General features: G+C 39.3%; 1 protein-coding gene and 1 long non-coding RNA gene across 3 annotated transcripts in view; one reads left to right on the forward strand and one right to left on the reverse strand.

Moving 5' to 3' along the window:
* nlgn4xa (neuroligin 4 X-linked a) overlaps positions 1 to 19,741 on the reverse strand; it is an 88,591-nt gene that overhangs the window by 58,056 nt on the left and 10,794 nt on the right. The gene's annotated exons all lie outside the window — the stretch shown is intronic.
* Positions 8,424 to 16,885, forward strand: LOC144014487 (uncharacterized). 2 transcript variants are annotated; one of them, XR_013282476.1, is made up of 3 exons: positions 8,424 to 8,860; positions 9,046 to 16,276; positions 16,462 to 16,885. It is a non-coding gene; the product is annotated as an uncharacterized LOC144014487 (long non-coding RNA). The 2 variants fall into 2 exon arrangements; XR_013282475.1 differs by having other exon boundaries at positions 9,046 to 16,885.

Below are 19,741 nucleotides of genomic sequence, written 5' to 3' on the forward strand. Positions count from 1 at the left end.
TGGACATACCGGTAATTAAAAGTTTGAAAGATTCAGCCGTTGGCCATGATGAAGTCAAGTCTAGTTTAATTCTTTCTGTTATTAAGCCCTTAACTTATATTTTTACTAAATCATTTGAAACTGATATAATACCAAGAGAACTAACAATTGCAAAAGTAGTTCCAATTTATAAATCTTGTGATCATATAGCTCATTTCATAATTACCGCCCCATTTCTGTGTTACCGTGTTTCTCAAAGATCCTAAAGACACTGGTTTATTAATAGAATGATGGTGTAGCGTTTATTTAACCAAAATACATAAATAAATAAATATCACAGACTTGTATGCTGACATTTTTTTTCCCCCACAATGCACTGTGGGCATCAGGGTTCACTGCTAGACTCGTTTTTTTGTAGGATGTCACTGTTGTTTTTTGTTTCCCTTGCTGAAATTTTTGTTTTTATGCCTTGAAACAAACTTATATTTTCATTAAATGGGCAGTCAAGTCAAAAATTGTCCTTACAATAATATGTTGTATGCGGACCCAGTAGTCTAAACATGTTACAGTACAACTGTGATGCCATTTTCATCATTGTCGATAGCAAGTGGCAAAATGGACATCCTCTGAGATAGATAAGAACGGCTGGACTTTGCTGCTAAATTCATATTATACCAATGCAGTTTTAATCCGAATGCTGTGTTTACACTGGTGAACGGAACATATTATTGTAAAGAAAATATTGGACTTGACTTCCCCTTTGAATTATTTTTCTGTCTCAAGAAAATTACTTTCCCAAGAGCCCAAATTCCTAGAAGAGCGAATCGACGATTGCGAGGTCTTCATTTAATAAGGTCTATTTTCCTTTCCCTTGTACTAGTGTTTCCTTGTGTGTCTGATGCTAGTGTTTCAGTTCTTCCGTTCATGTCACCTCCTACCAGGTGGGAAATGGAGTGAATCAGGAGAATTCCCGGTGGGCTGTTTCACTTTCACTTTGCTTTAGGGCCAATGACAAAAAAAAAAAAAAAAAAAAAAATTGTCCCGTAAGTTAGACACGGTTGTACCAGAGATATCGCTTGTGTTTTCTAATTAACTTACCACTACTGGGAGCGTGCCAGCGCATTATGAAACTGTGAGCATGGACAAAAGGAAGTGGCCAGGACATGTTGAAAATGTCAGGCAGAAGAAACAAATGTTGGAGGAGGCTACTATACTTTTTTTTTATTTTTATATTAGGATTATACAAGTGTTGTCCAACTATTTACAAGCTATATATCCAATCCATTTAACCTCATAATGATTTTTGTGTAACCCTTAAGCAAAAGATGAGACTGCGGAAAAGAATGAGAATGCAGTCAAGACTGCAAAATGGACAGGTAGAGAGAACAAGAGACTAGAAAATGATTTAGTTATTTCATCATTTGTGATTAGAAAACATGCAGCTCCGGAACATTTGATGATTACTCACAGTAATATCAAGATAATTGTAGTACATTGGTGTCATGTTGAAGTGATAAATCTCGAGTGAGAGAGAATGTCAGGGTGTAGCTTAATTTACCCTGGGTTGTTAAAGGGACAGCAACGTGAAAAATCAACTTTTTTTTTTTTTTTTTTTTTTAACCTTTTAGCCATGTTAAAATTCCAATTCCTCACCAACAACATCACTGAAGTGGTGTTTTCCTCCATTCACCCTCTATGAGAAATTCTACGTCATTCTGCTCTCCGAGCACCAGCCCCTCCCAACCTGAGAAAATGAGCTGTTGGCATTTTATGACATCATAAGGTGCGGACCCACCCCCGCAACACCTCTACGGACTAAACACACACCCACGTTCTTTGAGACCTCTTTGCGATAGTGACAAAAGTAGCCTTTATCACACATTTGTAATGCCAGTGCAATATTTGGCCGGCTTAAAATCTCGGGTGTCCTGGCTGACACTTTCGCACTGTTGACTCTAAGTGAACAAATGGTGTCGTGGTTAGTGTGTTTGCCCTGTAAGCAGTAGGTCCCCGGTTTGCAACCCACCCAGGGTTTTTTTTTCTCCTTTTTTCCTCTATATTTTCCCCTCTCCTCCTTCACTATGATTTCTTGCAGCAAGGAGCCGTTTTGTTTCCAATGTTTATTGAAGAATTGATGGCTTGCATTCAGAGGAGTGCTAAAACACAGATCTCCAACAACAGACTGCAGTCGGCTCGCCGGGGGCACGGCAATCAAATGGGGAGAGACGGGGTTTTTACTGAACTGTTTTACTTCCATGTTAGAAAATTAACGAGCAAAAGACCTAATATTTCATAAAAAATTACATTGCGATGGTGTCACAGATAAGATTATATGTTTGTCATTATATTGCTATAGTTAAGTGTTGGAAGGGCTTAAAATACCATGGTGTAATCCCTTTAACGGAAGAAGTTATGAGACAGTCTGCACTGAATGGTGCATGTACACTCACACTTACAGTACCGGTACATTTTTTTTAAATTATCCGTAAGATTTTTTTTTTTCTTTATGGTAATGGTATTGAAATGATTTTTAAAATGTTTTTTATGTAGTTGTGCTATATATACTGTTAATAGAAATTCTAAACATTTTTGTAAAGAACCAATTAATCAGTTTTTCCTCACTCTTTCCTATCCACTGCGAATACAGAATGGTGTCAACATTAGGCTCTATTATCAGATGTATGCGAGAGTTCATTGTGCAATGCAATGCACACAACTATTATGATTAATGGGCTTATGTTGTTTCATGATGATCTCTCTACAGTCATGACATCACAGTGTCTACACTCTTTTCAATGACACGCGATACAGATGAGTCAAATGCTGAGGAGACGAAGAGACAGTATCCAGTGATACAGCAGAAGCCAAGCACAAGATCGCAGAGCCTCGGGCGGCTGCCAGTGTAGAGGAAGAGGCTGCTCGTTTTCATTATTTTCTTCATCCTCAACCACAGTGTGTCGACACGTTTTTCACCAACCAATTTCAGCCCACAAAAGACGAGTTGGAAGTTTTCACATATACCATGGCACCAACAGCAGGTGGTTAACAGTGGAAAAAAAAAAAAAAACACATTCAGTGTGTACAGCATTTGTCCTTGCTGCAAGTGATGGGTCTTTCATAAATGGCGGTATGAAGTGAAGGCATGGAAACCTCATCATTAGCGGAGAGAAGAGCATGAAAAGATTCACAGTGCTGATGTATACTTTCTGTTGGCTACAAAGGCAGATGTAAAAAGGAAAAACCTCTTGACTGGCAAACTTTTCATTATCAGTACTTGAAGAACGGTCTTTTTTGTGATAAATGTCATATTCAGAATCACCTTGAAAATCGTCATTGCACATGGAAGAAACTGAAATTTGCTTGCTTGTGCAGCTTAAAAAAAAAAGGACATATCAACAGTCATACCTAAAATATATACAAATGTATCAAAAATACTTAAAACAGATTTACACAAAGCTGCACAAATTACAATTAAGAGCATACCATCTATAACAGTACAAAAACAGTGCTCATTGGCCACATTGTGGGCGGGGCTAGATGCATGAGGCAGATGATAACTGTCTATTCATGTGCCAATATATGACCTTGCCGAAGGAGAAATAGACACAGGTAGTATTTTATGAACCGTCTTCTTACATGCTCTCATGCCCGCTACCTTCGCGAGGATGAGCAGTTTGGAGAATAAATTAATGAACATATTTCCAATTATTAACTCATTCACTGCCTTTGACAAGTATACTTGTCAATTGTATTTTTTAGAGCGGTGCTAAATGGGGGCGAATCTGAGCATGCTCCACTGTAAATATCAAACTTGGAAACAACTTTACTGATGCCCAACCACCGGTAGATGACATCATTTCCCCATTTTATAGGAAATAAACACAGTTTCAGAGTCCATGGGAGAAATGGCTGTATTTTGGCAAACCTACATTTTTCTGCTGTCAATTATAAAAGAACGGGACGGGACAAAAAGTAGGGAGTCTATTCTGTTATTTGGTAGATTCGGTTTATATATAATTATTGAATGTAATATCACGTGAGTATTGGAAATGTAAAAATTTTCTATAATGACTGGCAGTGAATGAGTTTTAAGTACTTGTCCTGTCTTTTGTCAACTGAAGGGTAAATTTTTTCTCTTGAAAGGCCCAGTTTGAGTGCTAGAAGGACACGCAGCCCATTTCTATAAACTTGGTGTGTCAAGAGAATTGTTTTTTTAAGAGTCCAATTTCCAAAAATCACAATCCACAATTGCAAGTTGTGTGCCACATGCCCACTATCATTCAACTGCCCCACAATAAGGCCCCTTTCTTTTCCCCTTATTTCTCATGTGTGTCTGGTGCTATTTTTTTTTCTGTCACCTTCCACCAGGTGGGAAATGGGAAGCATCGGGAGAATTCCCAGTGGGCTACTTCAATTTCACCTCACTTTGGGGTCAATCGGGACAAAAACAGCAATTTTCCCGAAAGTTAGACTGACAGTGCAGTTCCTGTGCATGACAAGAGATCAGATGGAATGTACGATCATATGGCGCTGGAGGCAATGTACATGAATATAATTTAAAAACAAAGGCTATTAAAAAAACAAAAAAACAAAACAACAACTTGCAAATTCAGAAGCACGTCAGGGACCTGGTGTCCAGACTGTTGTTGTGTGTTGGGTTCTCTCCGGTGATCCAATTTCAAGCTCATGTAGATACAGGAATTGGGGGGTGCGTAAACATTGTTGTTCATTTACACACAAAGAAAAGAGTCACAAACATTTCTTTACTTCATAGGCCACTTGGAGAACACTTGATCATGTCGCCCAGCGCCATCTGTTTGGTTGCTGTTCAGATTTTATTCTCCACTATGTATTATAACAGAAAGTGGCAAGTCATTGTTATCAATAAAGCAAAATGTAGTGCATCTTCCTACTGTTACAAAGCCTTTCACTATAAAGGATCACAGGGATTTCCCAACGTAATCACTATATAAAGTATTTGTTGTCATTGTGTGTGACATGCTTGTGTAATCACAGACACACATCACTCAATTGTTCTCCTCTCCTCTCAGACCCAGGCTCAATTTATCGTCCTAAATCCCTCATCTGATGACAGGCCGGAGGCTATAACATCAACATTATGCCCGGCCTGTGTCAGGTGCGTGAGTATTTCAATAAGTGAGACATTTCTATTTATGCTGATTTTGTTCTTCTCCCACTGACAGGCAATAAAACACGCACAGCTAAATGGGCCTTGGGTGTAGCCCAGCACTCATAAATGGACCTTGGATATCCAAGCGCTTGTCTATTTAATGGATGTAAGATAAAAAGGCGACTGAAAATGGATCCTTTGTGGATTAATGTGCTTATTACAGCATGAATTTTGCTTAATACTGTAAATACATAAAATGCAGATGGGTTTCAGTTTTGTGTGTGAAATTGTGGAATGGACTTGATGATGCGTTGAACCTTTGTTCTTCTCTGTTGGGGATTAATTCAAATTCAAAATGTAAAAGAATTCAGGCTTCTAGTGACATTGATTTAGAACATTTAGGAATTATAACTTGAGTGTAGTGTTTATTTTTGCTTTGTTGTAGTTCTAGGTGATTCATGGGACAGGCTAAGATAGGCAATAATAAGTCTATTTCTTTTTCAGTTATTAATTGATTTGTTCAAAATTATGTTTGTATTTTCTTTTCTGTACGAGTATGGAACTGGAAAAAAAACAAAGAAACAAACAAACAAAAAATATTGATTCCCCCATTTATTGAATACCCGTAATCACAACCAAAAATGTTTTCATTAAAAGGCGCGGCACTGAAGTGAAACGTGAATAAGATGTGCACAAACTCCATTCACTCACTTTGAATACGTATGTTCTCCACTTTCAGCATCCATCTTTCCCTCTTCAAATCTATGGAAATACTATTAATCCGTTTCAGCCACCCAAAAAGAACTAACAAAATTGCTTTAATGTTGTTTGTATGATAAAAATAGCAATATTGTACTTTATGTAACAACATGGCAATTACATAATTAAATATAATTTAAAAACAATAAATACTTGTTGTCACACTTTCAATTCAATGGCCATTGTGCTACTCCTTCTGGTACGCCCGCCGTGGCCACCTGGGGGCACTATAAGACGAGCCTGGAAACCAAGGGTTCTAACAACGCAACATACAGGAGATGTGATTTGTGACATATATTTGTGTTGATTAACTTCTTATAATTAAAAAAGTTGCTTGAATCATTCATTGGCCGTAGTGTACTGTAAATAAAGGTTTTGTGAAAGGAATCCTGGAATTGCTGGGTTGCCAAACTCATATTAGCTCAGGGGCCACATGGTGGAAAATATTTTGCCAAGTGGGCCGGATCGATAAAATCATGATATATAACTTTAAAAAAATGGTGTCAGTTATACACAGATTTTTGCTATTTGCGGGCAACCCTTAAATTGCGGGACTCAACTGTAAATATATTGCTCCAAAAAATAACACAAATGCAAATGAAATGCGGCAACACTTTGCCCATATGAGTTCTGTGCGTGTTATATCTACCTGTTTTTGTATTTTGAAAATTGTCCCCAGAATGCATTGTGTGGCACATTTAATGAAGTTATATGTATTTGTGTTAACAGTAGTTGAATGTGTGTCCTATTTAACATGTTTATATTTGGTTTATGTTGGTCTGTTTTCATTTTTATTTTTTTCAACACACCATAACTTTACGTTATGTGTAAAATATGACATCCAGGGCAATTCCATGTACAAGTTGCATTGCTCGTCTTAGGATTGCTTGTGGAATTACAAGTTTAAATGTTTTGATTAATTGGTCTGACATTACTGATTTTTTTATTTTTTTATTTTTTGTACAAAATCTCGCGGGCCGGATTAAGCCTCTTTGCAGGCCGTACGTTTGACACCACTGCTGTAAACATTAATAATATAACTTTGAATTGTCTGAATGAGAAATTTTGTTTTGAAAGTTGACCAAAATCAAAATTATACCCCAATTTTCAAACCAAATCAAAGTTCATCTAGCATGAAGGGATTGTTTCTTCCTACAAAAAGCCTCCAGCCCACTTTCCTGCATGATTATACTGTACAGTACTTGTGCTGACTGACCAGCGCTTCAGTCACCTTTCAAGCAATCATCGAGTGGCATGGATGTCAATAATTGTACATAATCACAGTCATTACTGTTGCAACTAGGAGTGACGATGAAACACCACTTGAACATACAAATTTACAGTGTCAAAGATGACGTAGCTTACATACACAAATGGTGTGTCTGTTGATCAAGATGGAAAAACAAAAACACGTTAAAATACATCTTTTAAGGTTAAAAATCCATCCCTCCTGATTTTACAATTAAAAACCTAAAGTGAATACATATATTTATTTGTACAATTCAATTTGAATTGAGATGTGAAACAACTGTTAAAAACAATCATTAAATCAGAATATTTGGATTCCAGTGAGAATAAGTCTTAACTTATTGTTGAGTGCATTGTCTCAGGAATGTTAGAATGGTAAGACGTGTGTGGCATATCCTTATCATACATATGTATCCTTATCATCCTTATCATACATATATATATGTATGATAAGGGGAATGGACATGCGTCATGTGAAGCTTGCTGTCTTCGAGAGCTATCGCCTGCAGAAGTGTTTGCGAATGTATGGGAATGTTTATATGCGCCAATAGTTAGACCGCGGTTCCAGCAGGCGCAAAGTTTTGACGTCTTATGCTGTCCTAGCAACAAACAAAGGGGCTTATTCACTAAAGGTTTGCGTCGCCTAACGGCGGTAACCGTTAGAAATTGAGGTAATTTGTATATTTGATGCAAAATTTGCCCACCCCAATGCAAATGAGACTCATTGATTTACAGCGTCTAATTCACTAACGCCAGCGCAAATCGCCACATGTAGTTTACGTGACGCAAATAACGTTTATGCAAAGCGTGTATTAACCTGCCGCAACCTCGATCCCGGGATCATGACAGCAGTGCATGCCATGTGCGGCACAACATGCAGAGAGGAGAGATAGCTAGCGAGAGAGAGAGAGAGAGAGAGAGAGATTTTCTATGTTGGTTTAGGACACATAACGATAATGATCGGCAATGGCGGGGAGGCATTTTACGATCATTTTTACGTGTTAGATGCATACTGTACGGCCACGCCAACCTCTGAAAATATATTTCTAAAAAACGATCGCACCAATAATTTGTACTTTATGAATGAATGACGTCGTCGTCGTCCTCTCTGCTCTGTACAGCTTAATGGCGCTCTAAACGCTTACTTTCGGTCCAACCTCGCTTTCTGATAATGTCATCTTTCTCGCAACTGTTACTATAACAACCATGTTCTTTGCGCAAATCCATTGCCATGTGTGGTAAATCAGGTGTAAATTTGCTCCAAGCTGTCAGTTTTGTGGGCGTGTTTGTGCTGGTATATGTGTAACCCAGACTAAAATAAATATAGTCTATACTGATTAAACCAATATATAGTAATTGAAATAGAAGTTGTTTTCTAGTGTTAAACTATAAATACTTTTTTTGTCATTTACATTATAAAAAGTTATTTTGTGCAAGTTCAAGTTTGTTTTAATTGCATACGAAATTGCGTAGTTTCTTTTTCTTTTCTTTCTACAACCTAACTTGTACCTGTCAATCTTACATTTCTGTACTGTCATTGGTTGATGTACTAGCCATGTCCAATCCGGAAGCGATGGGTGTAGTCATACGTGGAATGTTCGAGAGTCTGTAAGCCTTTCACTAGTGTAAGCTAAGCTGTCAAGTGAGCAGACACTCGAGGAGCCATCTGGTGAAAATAGTCTTTTAAACCAGTGGATGCAGAGTCTGCTGTCACGTTTTGGACTGTTTTTAACCCGATGTAATGTGAGTACCTCATGTTATGTTTCTATTGTGCTCAGACGAAATGTTTGTGCAGACGATTTAAATGCTAATCGCGGCTAGCGACGTAGCATGCTAACGCTAAGGCTAGCGGAGTTCTGTGCCTTTTTATATCGAGTATGAAGGTTTGAACTATATTTAAAATTAAAGGGACACTTTTTGATGCACAGTGGACCAAGGAAACTCTTTTTGGACCCTTCTGCTGTGGATTGGAAGTCGTCTCGTGCCTTGTGGATTGTGCTTAAGCTGGAGTCGGATGTCGGTCGTTACCGAGTGACGGGTTTCCATCGCTCATCACCCATCACGTGTCATTCGCTACCCTAAACCTGTGGATTCGTGAGTACTATCAAAACCGTGCACGTGCCAATTTGTTTTTGCTTGCTTTGCAAGTGAAGGGACCAGTTTTTATGTTTGTAAGGTCACACCGCACCCGAGCAACATCAGGCCTGCAACTATAACTGGACTATATATTTTTTGCTGGGACACATTCGCATTTAACATTTGACACACACAACCCTTTTTCTCTTTCCCCCCATTTAATGGTCTTTTTATTATTTGTGTTTACTAAAATGGTTCATACTGTTTGTAATTGAATTTACTGTGTTTGTGTATTTCTTTTAAATGGTATATTGATCTACACAATATTCCCCAGTACTTTAATTATTATTCTTAGTGGGTAAAAGAGGTAAATTAATACTATTTTCCCTGCTAAGTGGAGGCACCGCCAAATTCTAATTTACGCCAAACTTAAGATATTTCTATTCTTGCATCTCCTGTTTACTAAGTAAATTGAATTAGTTGTTAAAGTACCCAGGACCCCGCTCATAGTACTACAACCCCATTAACCAGTGTTAATTCCATAGCTACATGAGACGGGTGTTACATAAATTGGAGGCACCGCTGGGATTTCTTTTGTCATAATTCAAGGTAAATTGGAACAAGTAAATTGAAGACTATAGTATTCTAGAAGTTGTTAAATAGCAGTACATTTTATTAAACTTTATAGCTTTATATTTTTTTTTTGAGAATGGCCACACAAAGTAATGTTCGCTTACCCAATATACACAATTGGTGCAGAGGTGAAGGTTTAGAGCTAGCACACTCCCTGATAGCACAAGGCATACCAGAAGAGACTCGAATTGAAGATATTGAGCGAGTACTCGAAACTGTCAAAGCTTTAGGAAAAGTAAGAGTACGAGGCAAAATGTTTGATCCAGAGAGCAAATCATTAACTGTGCTCTGTGAATGTCGTGAGGAAATAGACTCAACTAAAATTCCCCCTGAAGTAATCTCAAATGATAGAGGAGATACATGGACACTAGTCCTAGCAGAACAAGAAATCAGGTCTGACCTTTTCTCAGAGAAACTGGACAAATTTCTCCAAGAGGAAGGAAAGTCTCTTGATGATCTCCAGCAACTATACAGTCCTTCTCCTCCATGGAACCAAAATCCGGAGTCCCTCATTCGTGCAGTAAGTGATGCATTGCAACCCTCTAGGACAAACGAAAGCAGTTCCTTCAGGCGTCTAAGAACATTCTCTGGAATCAGCCCCACTCCAGTTGGAGAAGACAGCTTTGACAACTGGATGGAACAAGCAAAGTTCATGAGTGAAGAATATGAGTACACAGATAAGGAGAAGAAACGCAGAATTGTCGAAAGTCTCAAAGGACCAGCTTTGGAAATCATTCAAGCTGTGCGCATGTCAAATCCAGATGCAAGCCATGTGGACTATATACAAGCCCTGGACAGCACTTTTGGAACTACAGAATCTGGAGAAGAACTGTATCTCACATTTCGAGCACTTCACCAAAGTTCAAGTGAGTGTTTGTCAGACTTTTTGCTCAGATTGGAAAGAACACTGAACAAGGTGGTGAGAAAAGGAGGCCTTCCAGTCAGTGACGCTAACAAAGCAAGATTGGAGCAACTCATTAAAGGTGCAGTTGAGGCCGATATCATGCTACTTCAACTCAATCTCAGAGAAAGGAGAAGCAACCCCCCATCCTTCCTCAGCTTGCTGAAGGAGATACGAGAAGAAGAGGAGCGAGAGACAGCCAGACAAAAGCTGAAAAAACCCACAAAACAGTATGTGCGCGCCGTGCAAACAACTGATGCAGAGTCAGTGAATAGTCAGTCCGCTGATCTTCACAACGAAATTCAAGAACTTAAAGGGAAATTAAAAACCTTGAAAAAACAGTCAGCAGAACATAAGAAAGGGTCCAAAGAGAGGAAAAAATCTAAGCAAGAGTCAATCGATGATGTACAACAGTTAAGAAAAGAGGTTGAGACTCTACAACAACAGGTAAGTGTAATGTCAGTCAAGCCAAAAGCTAATTCAAGAAATTTTGATCAGCGTCCCAAATACAAACCTGAGAATAGTCCAAATTCTGCCCAGTCCAAACCCAAGACAACCAAAGAGTCAGGTTATTTTTGCTATAGATGTGGAGAGAATGGACATATTGCTCCTAAATGTACAGCTCCCGAAAACTTGCAAAAGGTCATACAAAAGCTAATAAGACAAGTGCGAAGGAGTCCAGGAGTACCACAAGACAGCCCAGACGATGCAGAAGAATGCATTGCACATGTCAACACTGCCCATGTACCCAGTTTTGGTTCAGACATTCCAGAAGGTCTGATTGGTCCACCTTCTATAGCGCCTATCAAAGTCAATGACATTTCATGCAATGGTCTGATGGATTCAGGATCCACAGTAACCATCATCTTTGAAAATTGGTACAAAGAAAACATCCCAAATGTACCAATTCACCCTATTTCCACTCTTGCCATCTGGGGTTTATCTGCAGACTCTTATCCCTACCGTGGCTATGTAGTGGTGGAGATGGAATTTCCTGAAGAAGCAACTGGAGTTAAAGGTCCCATTACTGTCCTGGCTTTAATCTGCCCTGAGACACCACAAGGTCATGAAACGCCTGTTGTCGTTGGCACCAATGCTTTTTTGTTTCACAGACTGTTCAGCATTTACAAAGAAAATGGAAGCGAATGCAAAGTAAGTTCCATGAGAATCCAAGCAGTCTATGATCAAATACAAGCCCAGCCAGTACCATCAAGTGAAGAAGACAAACCACTTGGGGAAATAAAATGGCAAGGTCCTGGTCCTCTTACACTAGCTCCAGGTCAAGAGTTCTATGCCAAATGTAAGGTATCCAATAAAACTGCTAAGCCTCAAGATGTAGTCTTAGTTGAGGCACCAGCCTTGTCACAACTTCCATCAGGTGTGCTAGTACAACCAGGTGTTCTACCTGAAAGTTGCATTGATGAGAACAGCTTCCCAGTTCTTTTGCACAACGAGTCAGAGAAACCCACCTGTATTCAGGTGGGGACTGTCATTGCGCAAATGCATGCGGTTGATGTAGTCACCAACCCGCAAGTGTTTGAAGCACAATCTACCTCTTTAGATCTCAATCTTTTTGACTTTGGTGACTCACCTGTCCCAGAAGAGTGGAAGAATAGGCTAAGGCAAAAGCTAGTTAAGAAACACAATGTTTTCTCACTCAATGAATGGGATGTTGGGTTAGCCAAGGGAGTAGATCACAAAATCAGGTTAAATGACTCAACCCCTTTTCGAGAGCGGTCACGTCGTTTAGCTCCAGCTGACATTGACGATGTGAGACGACACTTACAGCAGTTACTAGAGGCAGGGATTGTCAAAGAGTCTCGCAGCCCCTATGCCTCGCCAATAGTAGTCGTTCGCAAGAAGAATGGTTCCATCAGAATCTGTATTGACTACAGAACCCTGAATAGTCGCACCATACCAGATCAATACACAGTCCCTCGTATTGACGACGTGTTGGATTGTCTCTCAGGTAGCAAATGGTTTTCCGTCCTGGACCTTCGAAGTGGATATTATCAAATTGCCATGTCTGAAGAAGATAAAGAAAAAACAGCATTTATCTGCCCACTTGGATTCTACCAGTTTGAGCAGATGCCTCAAGGTATCACAGGAGCTCCAGCTACTTTTCAGCGGCTCATGGAGAAAGCCGTTGGGGACATGCATCTTCTCCAAGTCATTGTATATCTTGATGACATCATCGTTTTTGGCAAAACTCTAGAAGAACACGAGCAACGTCTCCTGAAAGTGTTAGATCGACTCGAAGAGTTTGGACTCAAATTGTCCATTGACAAATGTCAGTTTTGTCAGTCTCAAGTAAAATATGTAGGCCACATTGTGTCTGAAGCCGGCATTGCTACAGATCCTGAAAAGGTTGCTGCGGTGGAAAAATGGCCAGAGCCGACCGACCTCAAATCACTCAGGTCATTCCTAGGTTTCTGCGGCTACTATCGCAGGTTCATAGCCAATTACTCAAGCATAGTTCGCACATTAACCGAGCTCACCAAAGGCTATCCACCTACTCAAAAAAGTAGCAAAAACAAAATCAAAGATCCAGATAAGACTTACCTGAAACCTTCTGAACCATTCAAAGAGCGATGGGATGAGTCTTGTCACAAAGCGTTCAAGAACATTATTGAGTGTTTGACAAATGCACCCGTTTTGGTTTTTGCAGATCCTGCCAAACCTTACATATTGCATGTAGATGCTAGCCTGAATGGTTTAGGAGCCGTCCTAAATCAAGAATACCCCGAAGGTCTTAAGCCAGTGGCTTTTGCCAGTCGCAAACTCAGTGAATCCGAACACAATTACCCAGTGCATCAACTTGAATTTTTGGCACTGAAATGGGCAGTTGTAGACAAATTTCATGACTACCTCTACGGTGTGAAATTTACAGTTAGAACCGACAACAATCCTCTAACGTATGTGTTGACAACAGCCAAGCTAAACGCTGTCGGACATCGTTGGCTTGCAGCTTTAGCCACATACGACTTCAACATTCAGTATCGGCCCGGTCGTCACAACATTGACGCCGATCTGTTATCAAGACAACACAGTGGTAATGAGAAATGGATGGAAGTTCCTAAATCCGCCATCAAAGCGATTTGTAAATCAGAATCTCCAACCAATTCAGCTAGAATTGTTGACCAGCTTGGCGTTCCACCTGCAGCTATACCCGAAGCCTATGCTTTTCCAGTGAGTCTAGGAGCGCATGATCTTGACCAACTATCTGCCAAAGAACTTAAAGCAGCTCAAGATCTTGATCCAGTCATTGGTCCTGTCAAACAAGCCATTCAAGCAGGCCAACCACCAGTTACAAACAAAACAGATTCACGTGAAGTAACTCTGCTTTGTCGAGAGAGTTCAAAACTTGAACTGAAAGATGGATTACTCTACAGAAAGAGAAATCCACCAAATTGCACCGAAACCCAACAACTGGTTTTACCCGAAAGATACCGAACTTTGGCCATGAAATCTTTGCATGATGACTGTGGACATCTTGGAGTGGAAAAAACTTCTGAGTTACTCAAAGACAGATTCTATTGGCCACGCATAACATCTGATGTGGAACAATATGTGAAGACATGTGGACGTTGTGTTTCACGTAAAACTCTCCCACAACGTTCATCTCCTTTGCATCAAATCACCAGCAATGGACCACTAGATCTTGTATGTATTGATTTTCTTCAAATTGAGCCAGACAAGAAAGGCATAGCAAATGTACTTGTTGTAACTGACCATTTTACGCGTTACGCACAAGCATTTCCCACGAAAGACCAGAAGTCAGTCACCGTCGCAAAAGTGCTTTGGGAAAAGTATTTTGCTCATTACGGACTACCTGCCAGAATACATTCTGATCAGGGAAGGGATTTTGAAAGCCGACTCATAAAAGAGCTATTATCCATCCTTGGTGTCAGAAAATCAAGAACATCTCCCTATCATCCGCAAGGAGATGCACAACCCGAACGTTTCAACCGAACACTATTGTCAATGCTCGGAACACTTGAAAGTGTGAAGAAACAGCACTGGAGTCAACATATCAGTCAGTTAGTACATGCGTACAACTGCTCCAAAAACGAGTCCACCGGATATTCGCCATACTATTTAATGTTCGGCAGGAATGCAAGATTGCCTATTGACATCTGTTTTGGCGCAGCTTTCAATAGCAACACAGAAGCCTCTCATCTTCAGTATGTTGACCAAATGAGGAAAGACTTAAAGCAAGCTTACCGCTTAGCTATGGAATGTGCCACAAAGAACCATCTAAGAAACAAATCCCGCTATGATAAACAAGTGCGAGATCAACCACTACAGGAAGGGGACAGAGTCTTGATCAGAAATGTTGGCCTTACGGGTAAACACAAGCTTCAAGACAGATGGAAATCTATTCCCTATGTAGTACTTCAACAGTTACCAAACTTGCCCGTGTACAAAGTGAAACCGGAACAAGGACCAGGAAGTGTCAAAACGTTGCATAGAGATCATCTCCTTCCTATTGGCTACCTTGTCCGATTGCCTGATCACACCCAACTACCTGACCGTGTCAAAACCCCAGTTACCAGACAACAAAGAAGACTTAGGTCCAGTAAAGAAGATTCAAACGTTGAGGATAGCTACTCCGATTCAGAATCTGAGTATGAGCATTCTTACAACTACCCAAACCATGACAATGATCAATTCTGTAGACTTGCTAAAAGTCCGGAACAAATTATTTCAGATAACTCAAATTCTGAGAATTCCTCATTTTCAGAAAGTGAACCAGAAACCAGACAAAGTGACACCGATCAAAATCAGTCTGAAAGTCAACGATCAAATTTAGAAACTGGAACAATTGAAGTAGAAACTGATGTTGAGACAACAGTACAAAGTCCGAAAATCCGAAAATCTACCAGAAAAGTTAAACCAGTCATCCGTTTGACATATGATAAGCCTGGAACACAAACTGAAGAACCTGTTACCATAGTTCACCAAGGCATGATAATTCAGTTGAACCTAAATTCTCAGGAAAAACCTTCTAGACACATTAAAACTAAGAAACACCCCTCCAGAGTTCAATACTCGCCTTAACTCTCAGGTTAGATGAGGACATCTAAACCTTTTAGAAGGGGGAGAGTGTAACCCAGACTAAAATAAATATAGTCTATACTGATTAAACCAATATATAGTAATTGAAATAGAAGTTGTTTTCTAGTGTTAAACTATAAATACTTTTTTTGTCATTTACATTATAAAAAGTTATTTTGTGCAAGTTCAAGTTTGTTTTAATTGCATACGAAATTGCGTAGTTTCTTTTTCTTTTCTTTCTACAACCTAACTTGTACCTGTCAATCTTACATTTCTGTACTGTCATTGGTTGATGTACTAGCCATGTCCAATCCGGAAGCGATGGGTGTAGTCATACGTGGAATGTTCGAGAGTCTGTAAGCCTTTCACTAGTGTAAGCTAAGCTGTCAAGTGAGCAGACACTCGAGGAGCCATCTGGTGAAAATAGTCTTTTAAACCAGTGGATGCAGAGTCTGCTGTCACGTTTTGGACTGTTTTTAACCCGATGTAATGTGAGTACCTCATGTTATGTTTCTATTGTGCTCAGACGAAATGTTTGTGCAGACGATTTAAATGCTAATCGCGGCTAGCGACGTAGCATGCTAACGCTAAGGCTAGCGGAGTTCTGTGCCTTTTTATATCGAGTATGAAGGTTTGAACTATATTTAAAATTAAAGAGACACTTTTTGATGCACAGTGGACCAAGGAAACTCTTTTTGGACCCTTCTGCTGTGGATTGGAAGTCGTCTCGTGCCTTGTGGATTGTGCTTAAGCTGGAGTCGGATGTCGGTCGTTACCGAGTGACGGGTTTCCATCGCTCATCACCCATCACGTGTCATTCGCTACCCTAAACCTGTGGATTCGTGAGTACTATCAAAACCGTGCACGTGCCAATTTGTTTTTGCTTGCTTTGCAAGTGAAGGGACCAGTTTTTATGTTTGTAAGGTCACACCGCACCCGAGCAACATCAGGCCTGCAACTATAACTGGACTATATATTTTTTGCTGGGACACATTCGCATTTAACATTTGACACACACAACCCTTTTTCTCTTTCCCCCCATTTAATGGTCTTTTTATTATTTGTGTTTACTAAAATGGTTCATACTGTTTGTAATTGAATTTACTGTGTTTGTGTATTTCTTTTAAATGGTATATTGATCTACACAATATTCCCCAGTACTTTAATTATTATTCTTAGTGGGTAAAAGAGGTAAATTAATACTATTTTCCCTGCTAAGTGGAGGCACCGCCAAATTCTAATTTACGCCAAACTTAAGATATTTCTATTCTTGCATCTCCTGTTTACTAAGTAAATTGAATTAGTTGTTAAAGTACCCAGGACCCCGCTCATAGTACTACAACCCCATTAACCAGTGTTAATTCCATAGCTACATGAGACGGGTGTTACATATGATTAGAGCAATATCCTTAGTGAAGAGGTGGGTAACTAGGCACAGACTGCGGGTGCAGTTGTGGTGCAATATTTCGCGCTATTACCGGACACAGCCTTAGTGAATATTCCCCAGAGTTTGCAAATATAGATGCTGGACCGGAGAAATTAACTACCCCAGGTTCATTTAGCAGTAGCTAGCTGCTATGACAACGCAGATGGAATTAAAAGCTAAGACAGTGAGAGATGCTGGAGATGAACAGAAATTATTTTCAACTAAAAAGGAAAACCTTTCTGTAGACTATAGGACCAGCTTACTTGTCCTGAATATTTCCGCTTTAATTTTATACCTACACAGCGGTATAAAATAATAATTAAATAATATTTAATATTGAAATTAATAACAAAAATACCCCCAATTTTTACTGCTCGCGCCCTTGCATATGCACTCGCATATGAGACGCTTTAGCATGCCCACTCGAAAATGTCACCGCTCGCCACTGCAATATACATATTTTTGAGAGAGAGAGAGAGAGAGAGAGAGAGAGAGAGAGAGAGAGAGAGAGAGAGAGAGAGAGAGAGAGAGAGAGAGAGAGAGAGAGAGAGAGAGAGAGAGAGAGAGAGAGAGAGAGAGAGAGAGAGAGAGAGAGAGAGAGAGAGAGAGAGAGAGAAAAAAGAAAGAAAAATGGGAAATGAACAACTGCCCATAATAATGTGATTCAGAAATGTCAGCGCTTTTTCTGGGCACTTGCCTATCTCCCTACTGAAGAGGATGACCTTTAACTAAAACGTCTTCTATAGCTCCCCCTACAATGCAAGAAAAGTCACCTGTGATTTGTGTTATCATCATGCAGAGTGGAGCTGGGTTAGAAAATGAGCATTTGGTTTTGTTCATTTGAGGATGCAAAATAACATGCAGAGAATTGTATTTGATTATTTTTTTTTTAGTCTATCTTACACAACAAAAACTAGTTTAATGTGATTACTGGGATTTTTTTTCCTTCAAGTTAAGAATGAAAAAACAACAAACATAAAGTAAGAGGAGGTTTTCTGCCATGCAATGGAGTTAGGCTTTTATTTTGCTGGGCAAAAAGATAAAGAAAAATACCTTGATTACCGCCACCATCATTACTGTTGATATCTGCATCTTTTCTGTGATAGTTCACTCCTAGTGTTGAGGAAAAACATAAAAGAAAATGCAAGAACACGACTGTAATTTTTAATAATGTAGCTGTGATGTTATTTGAATGTGCAATTACATTTATAACACTTCACACACAAATTGTGTTTCAGTTTACCGTGCCATGCCTGGAGAGAGCAGTTAAGTGCAGATTAAAAAAAAAATAAAAAAATAGTGATTATTTCACCCCTTGCTGTGTTAAATGCAAAACTAAATTGAGAAAACAACTTCCTGTTTGATTTCATCATTGTTGAAAGGTTGCAATTGTCGTAGCCGCACTTCAAGCCAGCAAGTTGATTGCTGCTGTGAAAAGAGCAACGAGGCTCGTCAGTGCCCATAATTTACATGGACAGCATTATTTCAATGTTTAAAGAAAATTATGAAAGTCTGGGAAAATATTGAAAAGAAGTCCTTTATGTCAAGTCCATAATAATGTACAAAAGTTTCATGAGGCACCACATAATCCATCAATTAAAAGCGCAAAGTTTTGACGTCTTATGCTGTCCTAGCAACAAACAAAGGGGCTTATTCACTAAAGGTTTGCGTCGCCTAACGGCGCTAACCGTTAGAAATTGAGGTGATTTGCATACACAAAATTATGAAAGTCTGGGAAAATATTGAAAAGAAGTCCTTTATGTCAAGTCCATAATAATGTACAAAAGTTTCATGAGGCACCACATAATCCATCAATTAATCAATCGGAGGCTGCATAGCCGCATAGATTTTCTTCTGCTTCCTGGAGTTGCAATACTTTTGTCATTTTAATATCTGTATTCATTTTATGGTCCAGCAATAACACTAAAATAACAATGACAACAGAATCACCACAAGACATATTCAAAGGTACACTTGGTTTGTACTCAATCTGACCTTATTTTCATGAGCGCCCTTTTTGCAAGCCGAACATTGTCAGTATGATTCTTTTGGTCCACTACATCCCAAAAGCCATTTCAGCACATAGCAGCCACATTTTATGATGGCCAAATATTGTTTAGTAGAAATTCAAAATATCATGTTGCATATGTGTAATCACAATTAACTGCCATAAAAGTTTGGGATTGAGCGCTGCAAAATGCGAAATGTAAACTGGAGCCACTCACGTTATACCCTACAAAACAACCCAATTTCTTCAAGCAGCGGTTACCTAAAAAAGAAAAAAAATACTGTATCTCACATAAAGTGGCCAGTTGCTCCCCTGGGGATCTTGTGAAGTTCTATCTTTAGCTCATAAAGTTCAATAATATTGCTTGCTTTGACTGAAGCAACAGCTTTCTTCAATACCTATGTAAAAAAAAAAAAGTATTTTCCTTTCGGAGATTTCTTTGAATAAATCGCGAGTACGGCTGGAACATGATTCTGATCGTGAAGCGGCAAGCCTGAGCAAAAGTGTGTGAAGACTCTTTAT

Source organism: Festucalex cinctus, chromosome 2 (genome assembly GCF_051991245.1).
Source record: "Festucalex cinctus isolate MCC-2025b chromosome 2, RoL_Fcin_1.0, whole genome shotgun sequence".
NCBI classification, from domain to species: domain Eukaryota; kingdom Metazoa; phylum Chordata; class Actinopteri; order Syngnathiformes; family Syngnathidae; genus Festucalex; species Festucalex cinctus.